This window comes from Symphalangus syndactylus, chromosome 22 (assembly GCF_028878055.3).
Source record: "Symphalangus syndactylus isolate Jambi chromosome 22, NHGRI_mSymSyn1-v2.1_pri, whole genome shotgun sequence".
NCBI classification, from domain to species: Eukaryota; Metazoa; Chordata; class Mammalia; order Primates; family Hylobatidae; genus Symphalangus; species Symphalangus syndactylus.
The window spans coordinates 44,918,460-44,941,918 of NC_072444.2; positions in this window are offsets into that span (position 1 = coordinate 44,918,460).

Genomic DNA, 23,459 nt, shown 5'->3' on the forward strand with positions numbered 1-23,459 from the left:
GTTGTTGTTAGGTTGGATGTGGTCATTCATAAATTAGGGTTAATATTTTGAAATAAGACACTTGAGTGAGAAATGGTAGCTCCTCTAGAGTCCTCATAAAATATTACTGGACCATCTTACCTATTTTTTATAAGTTGGGGGTTGGGTGTGAGTCTCCTTCACATCGATGTCATGTTGATAAATTGGAGTTCAATCCTGGGACTTCAGAACACAGAACAACACACTGTCATTTTTAGCATAAAAAATGGCAAGTGTTGCCAGACTCTTAAATAAAAACTCTATTTGTACCTTATAAGAATATACACACTACCTGAAAGTGAATGAGTGGCCTTTTTCCATTATGAAAATAATAAATGTATCCAATTTAGATGAGATAAGGGTGGAAAATTGACTATTTTATTTTCTGTCGAAATATTGAGAGAGACTTGAAACATTTGCATTTTAATAAAGCATTTGTAGGAAAATCTAACTGTGACCAAAATATAAAAATAAAAAATAAAATAAAAAGAAAGAAAATAAAAGAAAAAAAGGAAGGAAATTAAACAAACAAACAAACAAACAAACAAAAACAACCAGGGTTTGATTAATCAAATGAACAAATTCTGAGAGGCACGAGTATTTTTCTTGCACATTCTCTCTCTCTCCACCACTCAGCAGGAAGGAAATTTCTACATCTCCCAGTAATCTCATAGTGATCTTCGCTGACTTCCTTGAATCCTTCTGCAGAGGGGCTACTGCATTTGATTTCTATCAGCCCTTTGTAAATATACAGTTTTTGTTTCTGAATTCTCCCTGAGATTGTTACTTGCTTTCCTGTCATGATCATTCCTGAGAGCACAAACACTGAAAATATGTGGGCAAGGGAATAACACAAGTTAGTTTTCCCAGCTGCCCCCTGGACTCTGTCTCCCAATACCTGGAGGGCCATCGAAAGAGCAACAGCTGAATTTCAGTACACCAGTTTTTTGTCATTGCGTCATATAACTTCTAATAGCCTGAGCTTCTCAGGAAGGAAATATACAGCTTTGCAAAACAGTAGTCTCCTTGTTGCTAATTGTGTTCCAGCAGAAACTAAATGATACTGCATTTTTCAGTAGTCAAGAGGGTACGTTATGTCCTTCCAACATAAATGGCCCTATGGACTGAAACACACACACACGTATAAACCTATAGGTAACTCTCTAAAAACAAAGAAACGAAACACAGAGGGGAGGGAGGAGATAATAATTGCTGCTATAAAAAACTACCTGAGACTAGGTAATTTATACAGAAAAAAGGTTTAAGTGACTCACAGTTTCATATGACTGGGGAAGCCTCAGGAAACTTACAATCATGGCAGAAGGCAAAGAGGAAGCAAGGTACATCTTACATGGCAGTAGGAGAGGGAGAGAAAGAGGGGAAGTGCCACATTTTTAAACTGTCAGATCTTGTGAGAATCACACACTATCACAAGAACAGTGAGGGAGAAATCTACCCCCATGATCGAATCACCTCCCACCAGGTCCCTCCTCCAACCTGTGGGGATTACAATTCAAGATGAGATTTGGGTGGGGACATAGAGCCAAACCATATTAGTTGCTCCTGTAATTCCTACAGGTGTGGCTCCTCCCAGTGGAGAGCCATCTCCTTTTTTGTACTTTCACTTTTGTCACCTCAGGGATTCTTTTGGTGCCCATCATTTCTCTCTCATTGTTTCTCTCTCCCTCTTGTGCATGTTATCCTGGTATTTGGATTCAAATGGATTAAAGACTTAAATGTTAGACCTAAAACCATAAATCCCTAGAAGAAAACCTACGCAATACCATTCAGGACATAGGCGTGGGCAAGGACTTCATGTCTAAAACACCAAAAGCAATGGCAACAAAAGCCAAAATTAACAAATGGGATCTAATTAAACTAAAGAGCTTCTGCACAGCAAAAGAAACTACCATCAGAGTGAACAGGCAGCCTACAGAATGGGAGAAAATTTTTACAATCTACTCATCTGACAAAGGGCTAATATCCAGAATCTACAAAGAACTCAAACAAATTTACAAGAAAAAAACAAACCACCCCATCAAAAAGTGGGTGAAGGATATGAACAGACACTTCTTGAATGAAGACATTTATGCAGCCAACAGACAATGAAAAAATGCTCATCATCACTGGCCATCAGGGAAATGCAAATCAAAACTACAATGAGATACCATCTCACACCAGTTAGAATGGTGATCATTAAAAAGTCAGGAAACAACATGTGCTGGAGAGGATGTGGAGAAATAGGAACACTTTTACACGTTGGTGGGACTGTAAACTAGTTCAACCACTGTGGAAGACAGTGTGGCGATTCCTCAGGGATCTAGAACTAGAAATACCATTTGACCCAGCCATCCCATCACAGGGTATATACCCAAAGGATTATAAATCATGCTGCTATAAAGACACATGCACACGTATGTTTATCGCGGCACTACTCACAATAGCAAAGACGTGGAACCAACCCAAATGTCCATCAATGATAGACTGGATTAAGAAAATGTGGCACATATACACCATGGAATTCTATGCAGCCACGAAGAAGGATGAGTTCATGTCCTTTGTAGGGACATGGATGAAGCTGGAAACCATCATTCTCAGCAAACTGTCGCAAGGACAAAAAACCAAACACTGCATGTTCTCACTCATAGGTGGTACATCAACAATGAGAACACTTGGACACAGGAAGGGGAACACCACACACCGGGGCCTGTCATGGGGTGGGGGGAGGGGGGAGGGATAGCATTAGGAGATATACCTAATGTAAATGACCAGTTAACGAGTGCAGCACACCAACATGGCCCATGTATACATATGTAACAAACCTGCATGTTGTGCACATGTAACCTAGAACTTAAAGTATAATTAAAAAAAAAAAAAGTGGGTAACAAGTAATCTGCTTCCTAATGAGCTTCCCTTCATTTCTTGGCCTCAGTTTTCTATTACAGCTTCTCAAAGCATTATCAATCACTTCTCTGTGAATAAAGCTGTAAATTTTGTTTGTTTTATTTTTTCTCACTCTTGTTTCTTTTTCTACTTTCTGTGCTTCTTTTGAGTGAGAACCTCAAAGAGAAAGAGGGTTAAGTGATATGATTCAGTCAGTAGTAACTTGCCACCATTAAATCCTGATCACTTATGTTTGTAAAATTATGTGAAATCTTACTTTGTTTGACCTTTATAACCTCCTGCATAGTTGTTAAGGTAGAGGCTATTATCCTGTTTTAAAGATGATGATGTTGAGATATATTGAGGCTGAGATGCAGAGCAAGTTTCGAAGTCAAGATTTAAATTTGTATCTTCAGAATAGAGGTTCAACAATTCTAACTTGAGATTGTGCCAATTAATATCACTTCATTTCCACTCAAGGTTAATCCCAGGTGACACTCACCAGGACACTGTGAGATTGAAGTTCCCAGCTGAACTGAGGAGGTAAACATTCACATGATGAGATATGGACATGTGGCTCTGGGATTTTGTAGGAACCTAGAGAAATGAGGCTAAAGAATTTGCTTGAGTCTGAGCCCATTGGACATAGAAATCTAAGGGCAAGGGAGCCTGAAGGCTATTTGGGTCACATTTAAAATCATCTCATGCCAAAGCCTTGGACTCAGTAGTGCTCAGTAAGTTTAGGTACCTTTACCTCTTAATCCATTCTGATGTTAACATTAAGATTTTCAAATTCTGCATTTCTCTTAGCGAATTCTCTTCCATCAGCAGTTTCCCTGCTATTTCTTTATCCAACACTCTTTTAAAGAAGGCAGTAAAAGACTGATCAGACCATCAAATATTATCTCTCCCAAGAGGATGCTCCTTGTAACAGGCTTAAATACCTTATAGGTAAGCAGTTCAACTATAAAGGTACAATTTGAGTCACAGGACATAGACAGAAACAGCAATAAGAGACAAAAAGGCTTATGGGGAGGAATAAATCAGTGAAAATACAAAACCTTCTAGCTGAGCTATCAGCTAACAACCAGGTACCTTCAATCTACCCATCGGCATGCTTAGGCACTGGGAAGAAATAAAAAGATAACTATGTCTTGTCTTAAAATGGGGATGCATATGAACATTTTATCTACTTCAATTCTACAAACATTTACTGAAGGCCTACTAAACACCAAGTCCTATGTTAGGAAGAAGTATACAATGATCATGTAGAGACTCTTCTCCTCCATCAGCAGTTTCAGGAAGTGGGGGGCTTTCTCTGGATTTACATACAACTCTCCTCGCTGTGTGATCCTGGTGATGGTGCTGGTGGAAAAGACTATGAAAGTAGACCCCCCTGCCAACCATGACTGTGGCCCCAGGAGCTTCTCATCTCCAGCTAGCCTATGCTGGGGCTCTAGCAATTTTTTAAAATTCCTTGTTAGTGTTCCCCAGGCTGATGGTGTTCCATAGGTTCTACTCCAGAAGATAGAGGAAGAGGATGGGTTAGAAGTCAGCATGTTCTTGATTGCTCCTCCCAACTTCCACCCAGATCAGCACCTTCCATGTCTCCTGCATCAGCAGCCCCTGTGGCCCCAGTCTCTCTGGTATCCATCAATACCAGCTCCACTTCTTCAGGAGGGGGCCAATGACATCAGAGTGCCATGACAACCAAGATGCTGGCTTTACCTCAGGGACCCAGATCAATCATTACTTTTGTCCACCTAAAAACACTAGACCATGTTTGAAGCTGTTTTGGAAACATATTTTCTATCTTTTAATGCATAATGGTTATTGTTGTCACTACTGTCACTATCATTCTCTTTATCTCAGAGAGATCTAAGCACAGTGCTTGAAAATATGGTGTTTAGGAAAAGGATGCACTAATTAGTGTGTCCAGTGTCTATTCCTTGGCATTGCAATCCCACCTAAGGGTAAAAATATGGATAAAATCCCATATTTAAATAAGTTTCTAACAATACTTAATCTTATCAATACATAGTAGATTGATTTCTAACAAGACCTACTATCTTATAAACATATAATAACCCCTGCTGGATTTGTACCAATTTGCCCATGGCTTACAAAGTATTTACAATTCTATCAGTGTATTGGTTTTGTTTATATAGGCTTGTGCTGTACAAAAATTGCAACGTGTGTGTATATTCTCAATTACGTCAATATTTCCATTTACGGTTACTCCATTTTCCCCATCTTTTTTTAAAGCTAATTCTTCCTAACTTTGAGGTTAAGTACATATTCTGTACATTTCTTTGTTTTTAAGCTTTTGATTTTGAAATAATTCTAGATCTATAGGAAGTTGTAAATATGGTAGAGAAAGGTGCCATTTGTAGTACTATGTTATTTTTTATCACCTGTATACATTGGTAACCACTGCCCCAATCAGGATACAGAACATCCCATCCCACAAGGATCTTCCTTCTTCTACTGCTTTATAGTCACACCCACTTCCTTCCCCTCCACCATCCCTAAGCCCTAGAAGCTATTAGTTTATTCTCTCTCTTTTTTTTTTTTTTGGAGATAGTCTTGCCCTGTCACCCAGACTGGAGTGCAGTGGTGTGATCTCGGCTCACTGCAACCTCCGCCTCCCAGGTTCAAGCAATTCTCCTGCCTCAGCCTCCTGAGCAGCTGGGATTACAGGTGTGTGCCACCACACTGGGCTAATTTTTGTATTTTTTAGTAGAGATGAGGTTTCACCTTGTTGGCCATGCTGGTCTCGAACTCCTGACCTCAGGTGATCCGCCAGTCTCGGCCTCCCAAAGTGCTGGGATTACAGGCATGAGCCACTGCACCTGGCCTCCATTCTCTATGTTTAAAATTTTGTAATTTCCAGGAGGTTGGGTTATAGAATCATTCAGTCCATGACAGTTTAAAATTGGCTTTTATCACTCGGCATATGCCCTTGAGATCCATCTGAGTTGTTGAGTGTAACAATAGTTTGCACTTTTTTATTTCTAAGTAGTATTCCATAGCTTTAAGGTATTGAGGCTTGTTTAGACATTCACCTATTGAGGGGCCTATTGGTTTTTCTCAATTTTGATTATTACAAGTAGTTACAGCAATTATGAACATTAAATTAATCAATAAGGGAAAATACTTGTCCTTAAGAGTAGCTAGAGATATAGCCATTATAAATCTGAAAATAACTAAGGCCTACCTTCTCTTTGTACTAAATATATATAAAGTGAGACAGGGTGGTGCGATGGCCATTTATGTGTTAACTTGACTAGGCTCTAGTTATTTAATCAAACTCTAATACAGGTTTTGCCAGGAAGGTATTTTGTAGAAGTGATTGAAATCCATAATCAGTTGACTTTCAGTAAGGAAGATTATCCTAAATAATCTAGTTGGACCTGATCCAATCAGTTGACAGGCTTCAGGAGCAGAACTGAGGCTTAATGAAGACATTCTATCTGTGAACAGCAGCTTCAGCTCGTGCCCAGCCGTCATTCCAGCCTGTTCTTCCTGAAGGCCTGTCATACAAATTTTAGACATGCATAACCAGCCACCATCATTGTGTAAGCCAATACCTTGCAGTAAATGTTGTAAAATATATCTCCTACTAGGTCTGCTTCTTTGGCTGAACCTTCACTGAACAGGGTAGGAGAGACCTTAGTGATCATTTAGTCCAGTGCATTTTCCAAATATTCAGTAGTCTCAGAACTTTTGAGACAACTTTGAAATTATCTCTGAAAGTCCATTGTGTAATGCAGATACACAGGAACATAGGTGGGTTGCTAGAATTTTTCTTGCTGAAGTCACCTCTCCACTTCCAGGCCAGGTATAGTCAAAGAAAATCCATGTGTCACTTTCAGGAAACTTTTGAATGGAAGACCCCTGAAATCAGAAAAGATTTATAATTATTTCTCTCATCTATCAAAATGAAAAAGACTGAATAATTCGTTGTGTGTTTAAAGCTCACTGCTGGCTGTTGGGTAGGAAAAATTGATATTTTATACAGTTTTAATTAGTCAATGAATTAGCCATTTCTATTAAAATTTAAAAATGAGAGAAAATATCCAAAACTCCTGCTTCACTCTCACAAATATACTGCGGCATGAATATTAGGACATAAGTGCAAAGATGTGGAATATAAAACTGTTTTCAATGACAGAAAATTGGAAATGGCCTAAAATTATGTAAGTGGTAGGATTGTACATTCATTTTGTTGATTCTTTTAGGTAGTTAAATGGAGGGAATTGTATTGATGAATAGTGGCCAAATTAATATTGATGTCATATTTTCTTCCACACAGCCTAATTTGTTTGTGACGTTCCATCTTATTTTGGGGGGTGAGGAGTGTTTTCAGTTGTGAGGACTGACCCACTTGCGCAGCTTTTCCCTGAAGTAAAGGCGAAAGAAGGAATAGAGAGTGCTGTCTGCAGGATGCCAAAAACCATCTTTGCTCCCTCTACAAATCATCTCTCTTGTGTTGGTGACGATGAGGCATAGGTGGAATTCAAGTTTGGTAGGACAAACAGAATCAATGTGGTTGCCATCTCCCAATATGTTCAGGGTCACAAGCATTTGTGATTACACAGCTGATGTTGTTCTTGTTGTTTGTGAGTATATTATACATGTTGGACAGCACATATTCCCATGCAAAAGGCAGATAGGCTGTTGTTTGGTTGTAGTTTATATATTAAGGGGAAAAAATTGATATTGACATTATCTCAATATAAATATAATTGTGACTTATATCTCACAAGTGACATGGCTGATGTGACTTCTATCATGTTTCATGTTCTATTACATTTTTGACACTGGAAACACTCCTGACCACAAACCCAGGGCATCACATTGAGACAGTGAGGAAGGCACGTTCTCCCCAGCTCTTGGGTTCTTCCTTTCACTCTTACTCTCAACGCATTAGGAAATGTGAACGAAACTGCATCCTCCTTGATAGAGAAGCTAAGCTATGGATGAGTAGGGTAATAGAGCCAAAATATAATATACTCCTAAGTTCTGTTGTACACTGTATTATTCATTGTCTGTATTATTCAATGTCTGCAGTACCCTTTTGTTTTAGGAAAAGACATTGAAAACCTCTTATTGTTCTTAAATGTTTTCCTTTTCCCTAGTCCCCTTGACTGGTAATAGGAAAGCAGAGACAAAGGCAAAAATTAAAGTGAGGACTCTATTTGTGAGGTGCAAGCCCAGGGTTGTGATGGTGGGGAAGAAGGAACATGGGGCCAGGAAAACTGAAAAGCAGCCAGTGCAATGTATTACTACTTGGGCGATGCGCATCACTAAAAAGCCAAAGAGGAATTGAGGGCTGGAACTGGGAATCCTAGCAAGTAGCTCACTTCCCCAAGGTGGGACCATGTCCTCAGCAGTACCAGCTCTTCCAGGGATGATCTAAGAACTGGGTTCTCTAATCTCTGAACACTTCAGCCAAGTGCCTGGAGGAGAGGGTTGAACTGGACTGAACTGAATTTGTCTCTGATAAAATGGAACTGGAGGTTTGCTTTGGTAGTCATTTTAATCATGTTTTGCCATCATAAAGCAAGTAGGGGGCAAAAGCAGTGTGATTCACCTCCTGTCCCTCAGCCCCATCTGGATCTTGACTGTGAGTAGAATGCCAGTGTCACCATCCTCATGTGTCTCTGAGACCGCCCCAGCTTGGCTCTGTCAGAGGATAGAGTGAAGTTTGTGTGATTCTGGAGTAATATTTCTGTCCCTTTTCTTCTCCTGTTGGGCTACTGGCTGCGGGTGACCTTGGGTTGAAGTTCCTAAAATTCCTCCATCTGTAAAATGTGAAATATGATGCCTTTGACCTACCTCGGTGTGATAGATGGCTGTGGACTGTATGAGATCTAATGAGTTAACATTTACAAAATGCTAGGAGCTATTTTAGAGAATGGCATTCTCTAAGCACAAAAGATCGTTATTCATTACCCAGAATGCATACAAATAAAAATAAGAGCGTTTCAGAATAGGAAGACTGATGCAGGGAGCTGTATCTGCCCTGTGTGAAAGACAGGTTGGAGATTAATTCTACGGATAAACTGTTTTTAAAACCCGGCAGTTTCACGCTAATGAAAAAGAGGCCCACAGACTATATTTTGGTCTAGCGGTCACAGCAGAACTGGAAATGTCAAACTGGCATGATTCACTTCTAGTGTTCCCTCTCAGTTTTATTGAATACCTCCAGGCTATGCAGCCTAAGATTTCTGGAAGGAAAATTACACTGTATATAAGTGTAATGATATGAAGAATACAGTCTTCTGCATCTGTATCACTCATAATAGATGTGATATAGAGGCTGCCTCCACCAGAGATCGGCGATCAGATTACACATCTCTCGTGCTTTCCAACTTGGCTTCCTCATAAGTCAAGTTTAACTCTTTCACTATGCACTCTGCTAAACAGACAGTATAATATATTATATTATCTGAGTGTAGCCTGCTGATGGAAGAACTTACACCTATTAATTTATAATAGTCTCTCTCTCTCTCTCTCTATATATATATATGTAATGTGTATATATATTTATATATGTGTATATATTTATATATGTATATGTGTATATGTATATATGTGTATATATGTATATACACACTGATATAAATATCTGTATGTGTATTTATATTTACAGGATATAAATATTTATAAAGATATGTAGCTTATGTCTCTATCTTGGTTTTCTACATTGCTTCTTACATTACAAAGAGTTTTTATCTCATATACTTCTTGTGATTTGCCAATTATGTATTTGAACATAATTCGCAATTGTATTTATTTTATGAACAAAGACTATATATATGCCAAATGCTGACCCAATTACTAAAAACACAACAAGATTTCTGGTTTCATGGAGCTTGTATTCTAAAAGGGAAAGTAAAACAATAAAAAATAGAAAGCCAGATGGGCTGAGTGCTAGATAGGCAACTGATCAAGTTAACATGATAGAGAGTGAAAGGACAGAAGGGCTATATTTGATAGAATAACCAAGGAAGGCTTCTTAGAGCAGGTTACACATGAGCAAATTTGAAGGCTCAGAAGTCAGCTGTGCAAAAATGGAGGGAAAAATCACCTTCAGTAGAGTGGGCAGTAAATGCGGAGGCCTCCGGAAGCAAAGGCCAGAGGCCTGGAGCAAGTGCAACAAAGAGACGAGATGAGGTCTTAGAAGAAGCTTTGCAAGCCCCAGCATGGGGGTTGTAATTTATTCTTCATGGGATGAGAGGCCATAGGAACACTTTAAGAAGGAGATCGATGGGATTTTATTTAGTAATGTGTCCATATGTCCTGGTTTTCCAGGGACAGCTCCAATTTATGAGTGTTGTCATGGGGAAACCGTTAATAGTATCGTTTCACTCTCAGCAGTGTAGATTTGTGTGGCACATTTTATAGTCACTCTAGGTAGAAGGGGCAAGAGTAGAAGCAGACTGTTCAGTTAAGAGAACATTTCAGTAGTCCAGGTGAGGGATGATGTTGGCCTCCACGAGAAGGGCTGCGGTGAAAATCTACGGGCAAATAAAGGCTTAACAGTTTTTCTCAAATCACATAGCTACTGGAATTGGAGCCAGGGCCACTTTCTAAGTTGCATGAATCTTAACCTACAGATTTTTGTTGTCCTCAATTACAGTATCAACTCATCATTGTGGCACTATTTAAATGTGAATTTCCCCTAAGTTAATTTTTCATTCAACTGACTATTAAACTGTGTGTATTGGGAAGAGGCGTAAAGCCGGCAAGGTGGAGAGGGAATATGGGGGAGGATGGAGTCGCTATTTCACTCTGGATGATAAGAGAGGAGAAACACGGAAGCAATAGAACCCTGAATAGCTTTGGAAGGCAGAATCTACAGAATTTGCGGATGAATTGGATCTAGGCTGGTCAAGAAAAAGGATGGACACAAGAATGTTGAGTGTTTCAGCCTCAGCAACTACAGAGGAATTCAATTTCAAGATTATGACAAAATTTAAGAAGAAATTTTGTTACAACCCTGAAGTTCTTAACTCAAGCATCCTGGGTATTTATTTACTTATTCTTAATGCCTCAGGGTTATTTTCAACAATATTGTAAGGAAAGGGGCCAAAACTGCGCTATCTGATTACATATCCCTTTACTGAATGACCCCACGGGACTCTGCCTTAGAAGCTGTTGATTCCACCTTTTCTGTCTCTTCAATCTCTCTTCTTCTGGACTGTGGAGTGTCAGCCATGACTGTGTGCTTCCAGCAGCCAGGGTCCTATCTCATTTGTGATTGGTCCCCCAACTTTTGAACATTTGGTTGGTTGAATGCACTACTATCTATACCTTTTTGTTATATATTATCCTACCTGACTGGGATTTTTAATTGAAAAAACTAAAAATGTAGAAAAAATGAGATCATACTTTGGGCAAATGCATAGAGAGACCTACCAATTATTAGCATAGATCTACCGATGTGCTTATAAAATGCAAGATAAACATTGTGGTTCACATTTTCATCTCCAATCCCAGCTTGCTGAGAAGTTGTGGTCAATTCTTAATCCCTGACACTCATCCGCAGGACCACTGAGCGGCTTCCACCCTGCGGGGTACAAGGTGCAGAACGACGTGCTCCCAGAGAGCTGAGGCACCCTGACACTGAGTCAGGCATTTAGATGGCAGCATTTTGGTGAGGAGGCATCTTCTCTCGGAGTCTAGCCAGACACGTCTCATCGCGCCTCTGATTCTGTTTTCATCAGTGTCTCCCTCAGAATTCTGCCCTCAAAATCCCTTGTACTAGGAGGCATTGCTGCCTTAATTGCCACACATCTGCCTATTGTTGCTTTTTCCTTTACTCTGCTTTTTGGCATTGTGCGCCTTTCTCTTAACTAGTCGCTGGTGAGTGGGAAATCACACTTCTTTCCACAGTAAAACAGGCCACAAGACTCCAGCAGAGCGTGCACAAAGGTTGTGGTCACATGGGGCTGCCCTCCCGGTCTGCAGCACTGCTTGGAGGTGGTTCCGCTACCCTACTAGTTACTCGGAGAGTGTTGTTCCCTTCCGTGTGCGGTTCTGAGCTCAGTCCCACAAGTGCCTAGTTGGGCGTCCTCTGCTTCAGTGAGCTACAGTACCGGACCAAGAGGGTGGGGGACAAAGACTCATCCCATCTTAACTCATCTGAGAGGCTTGAAAGAGATGATGTCTATATTCTAGTAATAATTATTTTGTATATTTTATTTATTAGAGACGATTATTTTATTCTTCCTCCCCCTCCCCCTCCCCCTCCCCTTCCTCTCCCCTCCCCCTCCCCCTTCCTCTCCCCTCCCCCTCCCCCTCCTCCTTCTCCTCCTCCTCCTCCATCGTCGTCATCTTGCTGTTGTCAACCAGGCTGGGGTGCAGTGGTGTGATCTCTGCTCACTTCAACCTCCACCTCTTGAGTTCAAACGATTCTCCTGCCTCAGCCTCCTGAATAGTTGGGATTATAGGTGCCTGCCACCACGCCAGGTTAATTTTTGTATTTTTAGTAGAGACAGGGTTTCACCATGTTGGCCAGGCTAATCTCAACCTCCTGACCTCGTGATCCACCTGCCTCAAATTACTAGAAACAAACAAACAACAAAAAAACTTAAGATAGGGCTTGACACCATGATTTAGTGAATGTAAATTAACCAAACACATGGAAAAAAATTGTTAAATGGTCAATATTCTTGCCCTGCTCCCAAGAGAAGGATTAATCAGCATCCCACCTGTTTGTCAGCGTCTTTCATTCCTCTTCCTGAGCCTGCCCTCCCAGCTGCTCACACTAACAGCCGCAGACGTTCCCACCTGCAGCCCCACCCAGTCTTGCCTGGTCCCGGAGCCAGTCACTAACAAAACTAAAGCGTTTCTTAGTTGCTTCAATCCTGCACATTCCAGCAGAGCTGGGATACTGTTACCCATCTCCTATTGTTCATACTGCTTTACCAAATCTAAAATGTCTCTAATTACAGGATTGAAAATTATGTTAACTGCCTTTCTCCAAGTGAAGGATTAAGTATGTTTTTTCTGTTCTTCATTCTGCTATATTTCTCAGCCAATTCAGTTGATGAGTGCCAGTGTCCTCATCTATATCTGAACATTAAGTAAGTCTCTGTGTATTACAAATAATTATTAATACTGCAGATAAGGCAGTATTTCCTTTTGTGATGTGATGGTGGGGAAGAAGGAACATGGGGCCAGGAAAACTGAAAAGCAGCCAGTGCAATGTGTTACTACTACATCCCAGGTTATAGATACTATTGATTTAGTCATTACTTTCTGAATTTCTCATTTTCTGGGCTTGAAGATTTGCTTTGCCCAGCGTTTGTGATAATTGTGTGGCTGAATTTTAAATAGAGTCCTCAGTCAACCCTGCATCACATCCTGAGCAGAGAGTAAAGAGAGCATTGTTTCCATTTTCCAGTGATCAACTTCTGTTTCAGCTTAAAGAAAATCATTAACCGTCCTGTTTGTGGGTGACATTTGATCACTAATTTGCTAAGTGTGGGCAGAGAATGTGCCCACATTCTCACTCCATTTTTAAAAACAGAAATTGCTCAAGTGAAGCCTCATGCCAACAGGGTTCTAGAAACAGGGTGTGGGAATATATAGGTTTGAACCTGCTCTTTATTTAGAGAGACCACACAATTTCTAGTGAAAATCAGGTGTGAGAGAGAGCAGACTCCTGAAAAATCAAGGCAAAGAGACAGTGTTCAGCAACCTTACGTGGAAAAGCCTGATATACAGGAAAGCTTTTTGTTTGTATATTTGTTTCATTGTTGGGTGTTTTTTTAAAATTTTTAATTTAATTTTTTTTAACTTTCCCCTTCTCCATGCAGGAGTGGCATAGATTTGGTTTACTTTTGGTGCCAAGTACAAACCAAAGAAGAATCCCTCTTTCTATAGAGAGCCCATACTGAAGATTTCTGGCAAAAAAAAAAAATGTATTTCCCTTTGCCAGTGCCGTCAAAGAAAAGATGGAAAATATCAGGACTGACATACAGTACCTGCTCTCCTATCAACCGTTTAGGAACTAAGGCAGGTTACTTAGCCACTTTGGATTCAATTAGCTACAATATTTGCATAATCCAATGTTTCTTTTAGCGCCAGAATTTATAAGATAAACAAATACTTACTGCTTTGCTTAAAGTATTATTGATACTGAAATCTATCAAAAGACCATTATTGTTTGGGAACAATAAGGAACTGAATCTGTATTAGGCTAATGAAAGCCTGTTTATGGAAAATTACAGAATATATGAGGAGACCCAAAAGCAGGGTGTTTAAATGAGAATACTGGCCTTTTGAGAATTAGAAAAAAGAATGGCAAATATATTTAGGGTTAGTTGTGTAACATATACTCACTTGTTGTTACCTATTTCTAATGGCAGCAAAAGAAAATGAAGTTTGGCCCCCGCCATTCATACCAGGCTCCCTCTCCAAACTGTAGAGCATGTCCGTGACCACAGGAATAAGGTAGAGAATAAGATGCTGACTTCAGGTGTCAGGCTCTGTGTGACCTTGGGAAAGTCAGATACATGTTTATCTGTTTTGTTTTGTTTTGTTTTTTCTCTGTAGAAAGGGAACAAATAATAGAAAATATTTAGTAAGGTTGTTGTAAGGATTAAATAAAATAATTGTAAAGCACATAGCATAGCACCGGTACATAATGAAAATTCAACAAACATTAATTGCAATGATGATATTGATAGTGGTGGTAGTGGTGGTGGTGATATTGATGATAATGACTCTCTTTGAAACTAAACCTCATCGGTGTTATTTACAATGTGAACTGATATAGCTGAGAAGGTATATGAACTTCTCAGTGTTCAGAATGCATTAAGAGGTACATCTCACTTTCTAGACTCCTTCTTTTGAGATTTTACTAAGCACTTCTTAATGCCACCTGCCCCAAACAAATCACTATATCCCTATGAGGCATTGAAACGTGTATACAAGTTGTGTGTGATCAGAAAATTATAATATTAACATAGGGACAGAAATCAGGCTTCCACTTAGTACAGTGAACCTGATTCCAAGGCAGTTTACTATGGTTTGGCCATGTGCCCATTTCTCCCTTCTGATCCTTGTGTTAATTGGAAGGGATTTATTCATTTGTTGGTCTGGCCTGCTATGGACCGGACTCTGTCATCATTTTTTCCCCATCCAACCATCTTTATATTGAGTCTTACTGTGACCTGCTATAGAAAAGTTATGCTGTGACTCGTAGTACCCCTTCTCTTTTCCTTCATGACTAATATAAATTATTACTCTGTCATATTTAAGTAGCAGCATGAGGGGTTGGAGTTACATGTTGGAGCAAACAAAAATGCCCAGTGACATGGGTCGAAAATATTTAAATAACTAGAGGTACCTGGGATCTTGTTTCTGGGCATTATGGATGGTCTTTGATAATATACAGCTGTGAGCATTCAATTTTCCACAATATCCCATAGTGGCACATCCCTAGCACACTGCTAAGCCATTTCATAATTAAGCATTTGCTTCTTGCTCCTTGGCCCACAAGACACTATTATAGAAATAAACACGATTATAGAAATAAAATCAGTGATTTATTGTTGTTATTGCCCACACTTCCAAGTAAAAGCTATAATATATGGTGTGGTAATACATTTTATTGATACACCATGTCAAATGAAATTGCTAGTGTGTAGAGAAATTGAGAGGCCTGAGAATGCGTATGTGTAAACATTCTTCTGGCAGCCAAATTTTTGCAAATGGAGAACCAATGGTAATGAAAGACAGAATAAAACAACTACTTCATAAGCCAAGTTGGACATAGATTTAAGAAAGTATAATTCTCAGTAGCATCTATGAATACCAAAATGGCTTCTGCATACGGAAATTGGTCTGTATCATTCTTTGAGGATGAGAAATCTACAACCATGATTCCAATAATTTTAAATTTTTTAATAACTGGAATTAAGTTGCCAATTTTGTTATCTGGTCACATAAATATTTTTTTAAATAATCAGATCTACCATCTGTTATCATCACTGTTTCATAATAAAAACAATGACTTACCAAAAAGAATTTTAAAAAAACATTGAAAGTCCTTTACATGTTTATTGGCTACTTGTATGTCTTCTTCAGTAATTATCAGAGAAAGCCAAATCAAAACCACAATGAGATACCATCTCACACCAGCCAAAATGGCTGTTATTAAAAAGTCAAAAAACAAAAACAAAACAAAACAAAAAACAGATGCTGGAGTTGCTTTGGAGAAAGGGGAAGGCTTATTCACTGTTGGTGGAAATATAAATTACTTCAACCATTGTGAAACGCAATTTGGAGTATATATCCAGAAAAATGAAAATTGTTCTACCAAAAAACACCTGTACTAGTATATTGATCACAGTGCTATTCACAATACCAAAGATAAGAAATCAATTTAGGTGTCTATCAGTGGTGGACTGGATAAAGAATATGTGGTACACATATACCATAGAATACTACCCAGCCTTAAAAATATAATGAAATCATATCCTTTGTAGCAACATGGACACAGACTGAGGCCATTATCTTAAGCAGATTAACAAAGGAACAGAAAATGAAATATCACATGTTCTCACTTATCAGTGGGAGCTAAACACTGGTTATTCATGGACATAAAAATGGGAACAGACATTGGGGAGAGATGGAGGCAAGTAGGGGCTGAAAAACTACCTACTGGATTCGATGCTCGCTACCTGGGTGGCAGGATCATTTGTACCCCAAGCCTCAGCATCACGCAACAAACTCATGTAACAAACCTTCACATGTACCTCCCAAACCTAAAATAAAAGCTGAAATTAAAAAGAAAATAAAAAAGAAAATCATTTAAATAGATTACACGAACTACTTGAAAAACTCATGATGTTGTCCTTATGTTTTTAATTTTGCTATAGATGTAAAAGTTTTTGCCAGACTTGCACTACTCCACAGGGCAGCATTTGAAATTCATGATACTTGTGTTGGTGCTTATATGTCACCAAGAGTCAGGGGTTTATATTCTTCTCATTCGTGACTCTAGGTGAGATTAATTTCCACCCCTGGCTCCATAGGCAGTCATGGAACTGGTATGTGTATTCAACAGGGCACTGCTAAGGATGAAGTTTTCAAAGTTTTGTGCTAGCAAGAAGACCCTTCTAGACTTACCAGCACATGCGTGCTCTTAGCACAGAGGATGCCTCTGAGGGGTGAGCCACCAGTGAGGCCAATCAAGGGGACACTCAATACTTGACAAAGCAGAACCCCATTGTTTGCCTTAGCATCTATATTTCACAGTGCACTCAAAAGCAGCTTTTTATTTAGCAATTTTGGGGGGACTCCATTGCTTTATCTTACAGCTACTCAGTACCTGGCATAATACAAGCTCATACTATCATTTTTCAAGCCATTAAATGTTAACTTCATTTGCTTATATGAATTATGCTTTGCTCTTTTAGTTTTGTAATGAAAAATAAGTACAGGTTATGCAAGCAATAAACCCTGTGTACGCAGCAGCTATCTTTCTAAACGGTTTATTATGCCACAGTCTGGTACTCCATTAAATATAGATTACAGACTGCTGAATAAATGAATATCAACTAAGCATCCCCATCCTTCTGTACATATCAATGCAAATAATGAATTGTGGCATCTCATGAAAATGGAAAACTAAGAAGAGTGGGTCAAGAAGTAATTACACATTTGTCTTATCTCATGCTTCTTGCCCTCAAAACAGCTGAATACATCATGTGGTCGAGGGGATGGTGCCAAGATACATCTGATCTGTTATTATCAGTAAAAGCATGCCTTCTACTGTTGTTTTCTTTCTCCTCACAAATTTTTATGTGGAAGGGGCCACGTTGGACCTAGTATTCACTCCTGTTTACTTTCACCAAGCTCTATGAAGTGAGATCTGAAAGCTTCATCATAGCTCTTTGAAAAGAGAAAATGTTGTCATGTAATTATCCCTGTCTCGCACTTGGTGCTTGGGTAAGCACTTGCCTCTCTTCACCCAGATTGAAATTGGAAACTTCTGAGCCAGAGAAAATAGGACAATGCCATGGCCCAAAAATGAATGGACATTTCTATTCCTTCTCTTCATCTCTGACTTGAGACTGGTCGCTTCAGTCATGCTTCCTTCTAGAGGTCTGCGGCCCTTATGAATTCACTCACATTTTAAAGGACGCTCATTTTACACGAATAAAAAATAAGGAAGAATTTGCCCTCTGGGAGTTAATACCTTGAGTGGCAGGGTAGCACAGAAGGTGTCTCTTAGTTTACACTTTGAGAGGATAAACAGTGATGCAAATCAATTCTAGTTTTCAGTGCAAGGATTACTTCTACTGAAGAGCAACATAGGTGGTTTTGGTAGTTTAAATACCTGCTTCTTAACAGGATTGCTTTATATTTAATCTCATATCTTCTTGCTCCTTGTAGAAACTCATTCTTTCAAGTCCAGTTTTATCTGTTCATTTCCACTTGGCCCTTCACCTCTGCTTTCAAGCGTGTTAGGTTTCTTCACTATTTAAGGAAAAAACAAGGACCTCACCAGTGTTACCCTTTCATTCTTATCTTGCCAAAATCCTTAAAGGAGCTTAAAGGAATAATTTGTTTCCTCTCTGTCCACTCACTGCTCCTTAATCCAGCATAGCTTACCTTTTTTCTTCTTCCTTTCCTCCCAAACTGCTCCCTCAAAAGTCACCTGTAGCTGCTCGGCCTTTCTATAACACTCAATATTATTAACTTCCCTTCTGATTATTGAAACTTTCTTCTTCGTTGACTTTTGAATCACTCTGCTGTCTTATTTGGACAGCCAACAATGCTATTCTTTTTTCTTTTTTCACTGATATTATTTTTTTTTAAATCTCTAAAATATTACTAATATGCAAGGTTTTGTCTTTAAATTCTCTTCCCCTTTTTTTTAAGGTTAAGCATTTTACTCGTATCTTCTGGGAAGGAAGTTTTCTTCCTATCCCTTCTCTCGGGGACAGGCAGACTCCTCCCTCCCCGTGGCCTCTTGACACCTGAGTTGTCTGTTTCTCAAACTAGATAGCTGCAACCTCTTGCATCTTTTCAGCCCCACTGCCTGCTGCATGGCACACTTTCAGTAAGTATGTGTGGAATATATGGATGAGTAAAAGGGTATGCTGAATTGTTGTCAATAACAAAGTAAGTTTTGGTGCTTAATAAACAGTTTTTCAGATAGACTAAATCGTCCTAACAATAAGAGTGTTAAAAAAATAACAAGAGTGATATCTGTGGTCCGGGTCACATCTGGGGGTGGCATGGCTGCTATTTGGTTGTCAGAAATGGCAAAAGGGAATAAGGCTCCAAGAGAGACTTCAAAGTAGCAAAAAGAATGTAACAGGATTCTGGGAGAGATTCTTTCCTATTGACTCAGAACTATAGCTGAGACCTAAATCTTGTAGCTGAAAGAGGATCATTGCCTGTTGCTTGGTGAGTAAATACACCAAGACACCACAGGTTGCAGCAGAGCAAGAATCTAATAATCATAGGGCAGCTGAATGAGGAGATGAGAGGAAATGTCAACTCTGCCTCCCAGAGAGGTTTGGCGATGAGCTTTTTTTTTTTTTTTTTTTTGAGACGGGAGTCTCGCTCTGTCGCCCAGGCTGGAGTGCAGTGGCGCGATCTCGGCTCACTGCAAGCTCCGCCTCCCGGGTTCACGCCATTCTCCTGCCTCAGCCTCTCCGAGTAGCTGGGACTACAGGCGCCCGCCACCGCGCCCTGCTAATTTTTTGTATTTTCGGTGCAGACGGGGTTTCACCGTGGTCTCGATCTCCTGACCTCGTGATCCGCCCGCCTCGGCCTCCCAAAGTGCTGGGATTACAAGCGTGAGCCACCGCGCCCGGCCGGCGATGGGGTTCTTAAGGGGTGTGGGGATGAGTGATGGACCAAAGTGTAAGGATTACTGATTGGTCAAGAAGTGAGGGGTGATATCCTGGGACAGGAAGACGAAGAAAGCGCATCCTTTGTTAAGTCAGTTCCTTGGTGGGCATCTTCGATTGGTGGGCATCACTTATTTTACTGGAATTCAAGATCTGAAAAACTCAGTAAGCAATTCTTGGGTAACAAGGTCCAGTGTCAGAGAGTCTATTTATAGGAACAATGGGTGAGCAGGTGGTCAGCCTGCTATACAACTCTCAGCAGCTGCAGGGAAGTGGGTTGAAATGTACCAGCCCACCCTGTTCAGTGCCTATCTATAATTCTGCAGAAAGCCTCATGTGTAATTCCTGTTTACCCTGTGAAGGGGGTTTCAATCTGAGGGTAAAAGGCATTAGGGACTCCATACTTGAGGTTTATAAATATTCATACAGTTAGAAACAGCCCCTATGGAACAGCAAGAAGAAAGCACTGATGCATTCTTCCCTCAAAAAGGGCATCTTTTCCTCTTCAATACCAAAGAATGAGCTGGCACAAGAACTACTCATAAAGTAATTAAGAGACTGACAATTTTTGGAGAGACATTTATATAGTGATGGACTTCCTAATCTGTGCTATCTCAGCAGGGAAAATAACATTGCTGAGTGGTAGGAGGGCTAAGGAGAGCACTGGTGGCACGGATGTAGCCCTGTTCTTTGCTGTGCCAGCAGCTTCCCAGGAGTTTAGTGGTCACTGCAGAAGTTAGTTAAGCAGGTAGGCCAACCAGAAGAGTTACTTTTCAGCAGAAGGGAACCAGAATGGAATACCACTGTGGGAACTTAGGAAGTAGTGGAGGAGGTGAGTCCACGACTAGATCTCATGATCAGACTGTGGAATTGGTTCCTGCAAAAAGCTCCAAAGAACCTTTGCCTGTCCCCTGTGAGGGAGCCAGCTTGGCTGCTTGCCATCTAGTATTAGCCAGTGAATTCCTATTGGTTAAGAAGGAGAGAACTCACACTCACTCAAGTAAGCAGACGTGCCATTTCCTGCTTTAATGCTTCCCGCTTTAATATACATGAGTAGTTTCTCTGCTGCAACCTGTGCATCTGAGGGAGTGAGGAGGATAGAAGGGTAAAGAGGTTATTCTGCAACCCATCCCTCATCTGCTCCAGGAGACTGCACTGCAGAACAGCTGAGCCCAACCTGGGGCTGCAATTAGGGCAGGTAAAGAAGTAAAGGGCTTTCAATTGTGCTTGAGAGTAACACTTTCAACAGCGCAGAAGTGAGTCTAAATATTGAAATGAGGCTTTTTCAAAAGCCAAGAGTAACTGAGAAGTTACAGAATCTGGCCAAGATGTCATTAAGGTATCCATTTTCTACCAAGAAAGAGGAGGCAAGTTGTGAAGAGTGGCGGTTTATACCTCCACAGCCTGAGACCCACGCAACATGGTTGCACAAAGCCTACAACCATAGAGGGGACACATGAAGGGACCACTCTGTATTTTGAAGACAAATCCAGGGACAGACCAAGTTGCTGCTAGGGGGAAGGCCAACACAACCGTTGCCCGGAGACATCACAAATAATCCCTAAGAGTCTGGCTTTCTGCTTCAAAAATGTGGCCAGTTCACTTTTATTTGTTTATTTTTATTATTATTTCAAAAGTCTTTTTATGTCGTAGAGGAAACTAGACCTTGGGAACACTGATTCATGCTAACCCAACTCATAAGAGAATGATACGTGACACAGATTGTGCATTTGTTTATTAACAATATAGCATTTTATTTCAGGAATCATAGGGGCCTGGACTCTGAGACCTAACCAGATAAATCAGTTATACAAGTGGTCCGATTGTTAAAAACTGTCTTAAAGTCATGACCTCAGGATATGGCAGATAAGCTAAATATTGGAGGTATCTGATGACATCAGACCCTGAAACCCTGCCACACGCAGTACCACAATAATAGAGGACTGACCGCTACCTGCTTTGTGCTCCCAAAAAGCCATGCTTCTGAACTATGGGTTCCTCTCCACAAGACGGCCTGGATATGGGTATTCTAGGGTTGGTCTCTGTGACTCTTCCTTACCAAGCTTCAAAGACTGAGACTTCGGTGATTGAGTCATATACTTGCTAATTCAGCCATATTTCTTTTTATTTTATTTATTTATTTATTTTTTTTGAGATAGAGTCTCATGCTGTTGCCCAGGGGTGCAATCTTGGCTCACTGCAAACTCCGCCTTCCAGGTTCAAGCAATTTTCCTGTCTCAGCCTCCCAAGTAGCTGAGATTGCAAGCATGCACCACCACACCTGGCTAATTTTTGTATTTTCAGTAGAGACAGGGTGTCACGATGATGATCAGGCTGGTCTCGAACTCCTGACCTCAAGTGATTGGCCTGCCTAGGCCTCCCAAAGTGCTGGGATTACAGGTGTGAGCCATGGTGCCTGGCCCCAGCTACGCTACATTTCTGAGCAACTCCTACATGCCAGAAAGTATGCCAGATACTGAGGACTGTAATTTAGTGGTATGTCCACTGTTCAGAGAAAAACTTGAAACAAATTAAATTTAACGGGGTTTAATTGAGCAGGAACAATTTGCAAATCAGGCAGCTCTCAGAACTGGAAACGAATCAGAGAGCTGCTCTCTGCAGAGTGAGCAGGCAGTGTTTATGGACAGGAAACTGAAGTGAGGCGCAGAAACAGCTTGATTGGTTATGCTTCTGCAGTTGCCCTATTTGGACATGATGTGATCGGTTGGCAGCCTGTGATGGGCTGAAGTTTGTTGTGTGATTGGCTGAGACTCAGCTACTTCTTACAGGAATATACTGCAAAGTTAGGCTTTCTTTTAGTTTAGGTAGGAGGCTAGGTTGCGGTTTGTTAAGTAGGAACTCAAAGTGCAGGGGCATTTTTTGGCCAAATTTAGTTTAATTTACCAGCACCCCTACCATAGCTCAAGAGAAAGGCTCAAGTGGTGCTATTTCCCCAACCTGGGTCAAAAGGCAACTATAGGGTAGGTGGGAGGGAAGCTCTTCAAGGGTGATGCATTGACAGGTGGAAGAATGTACCTTCGAGCATCCTCAAGGCTGAAGCTGTTTTCCAACAATCCGTAGTGCTTTCACCCAACCACATCTCATCCCCTGTTAGAAGATAACATGCCCTTTGTTTTCCTTCTTGGGCCCTTTTTCCCAGCAATTTCCCCTTGAAAATAAAGATATATGTCTCAATAGCCAAAAGAGAAAGATTCACTTGGGTATGAGTAGAAGAGAGAAGAGTTTCATCAAGAAGCAGTAAGAGAACCTGCCTTAAACACACATCTCTCTCTCTCTCTCTATATATATATATATATATATGTACATATATATGTGTTCTTCCCCTAAATGCAAGATAAATGTATTCTAAATATATATAAATTTATATTATATTTTTTATGTTAAAATACATGTAAATATATATAAAGTATATATATTCAGAATATATACATATTATCTTGCATTTAGAAAATAGAAACTATAAACATAATATAAAAGCCATAAGACATTCATTTACTTCCTTATTTCATTCTCTCTTAATAATGATAATAATAATGGTAGTAGTTGCAGTAGTAACAGCAAAGTGTTATAAATTGCTTATTGTGTGGGAGGCAGTGTTCTAATGGCTGTACCTCCATTAACTTATACATATATCCTGGTATATAGATA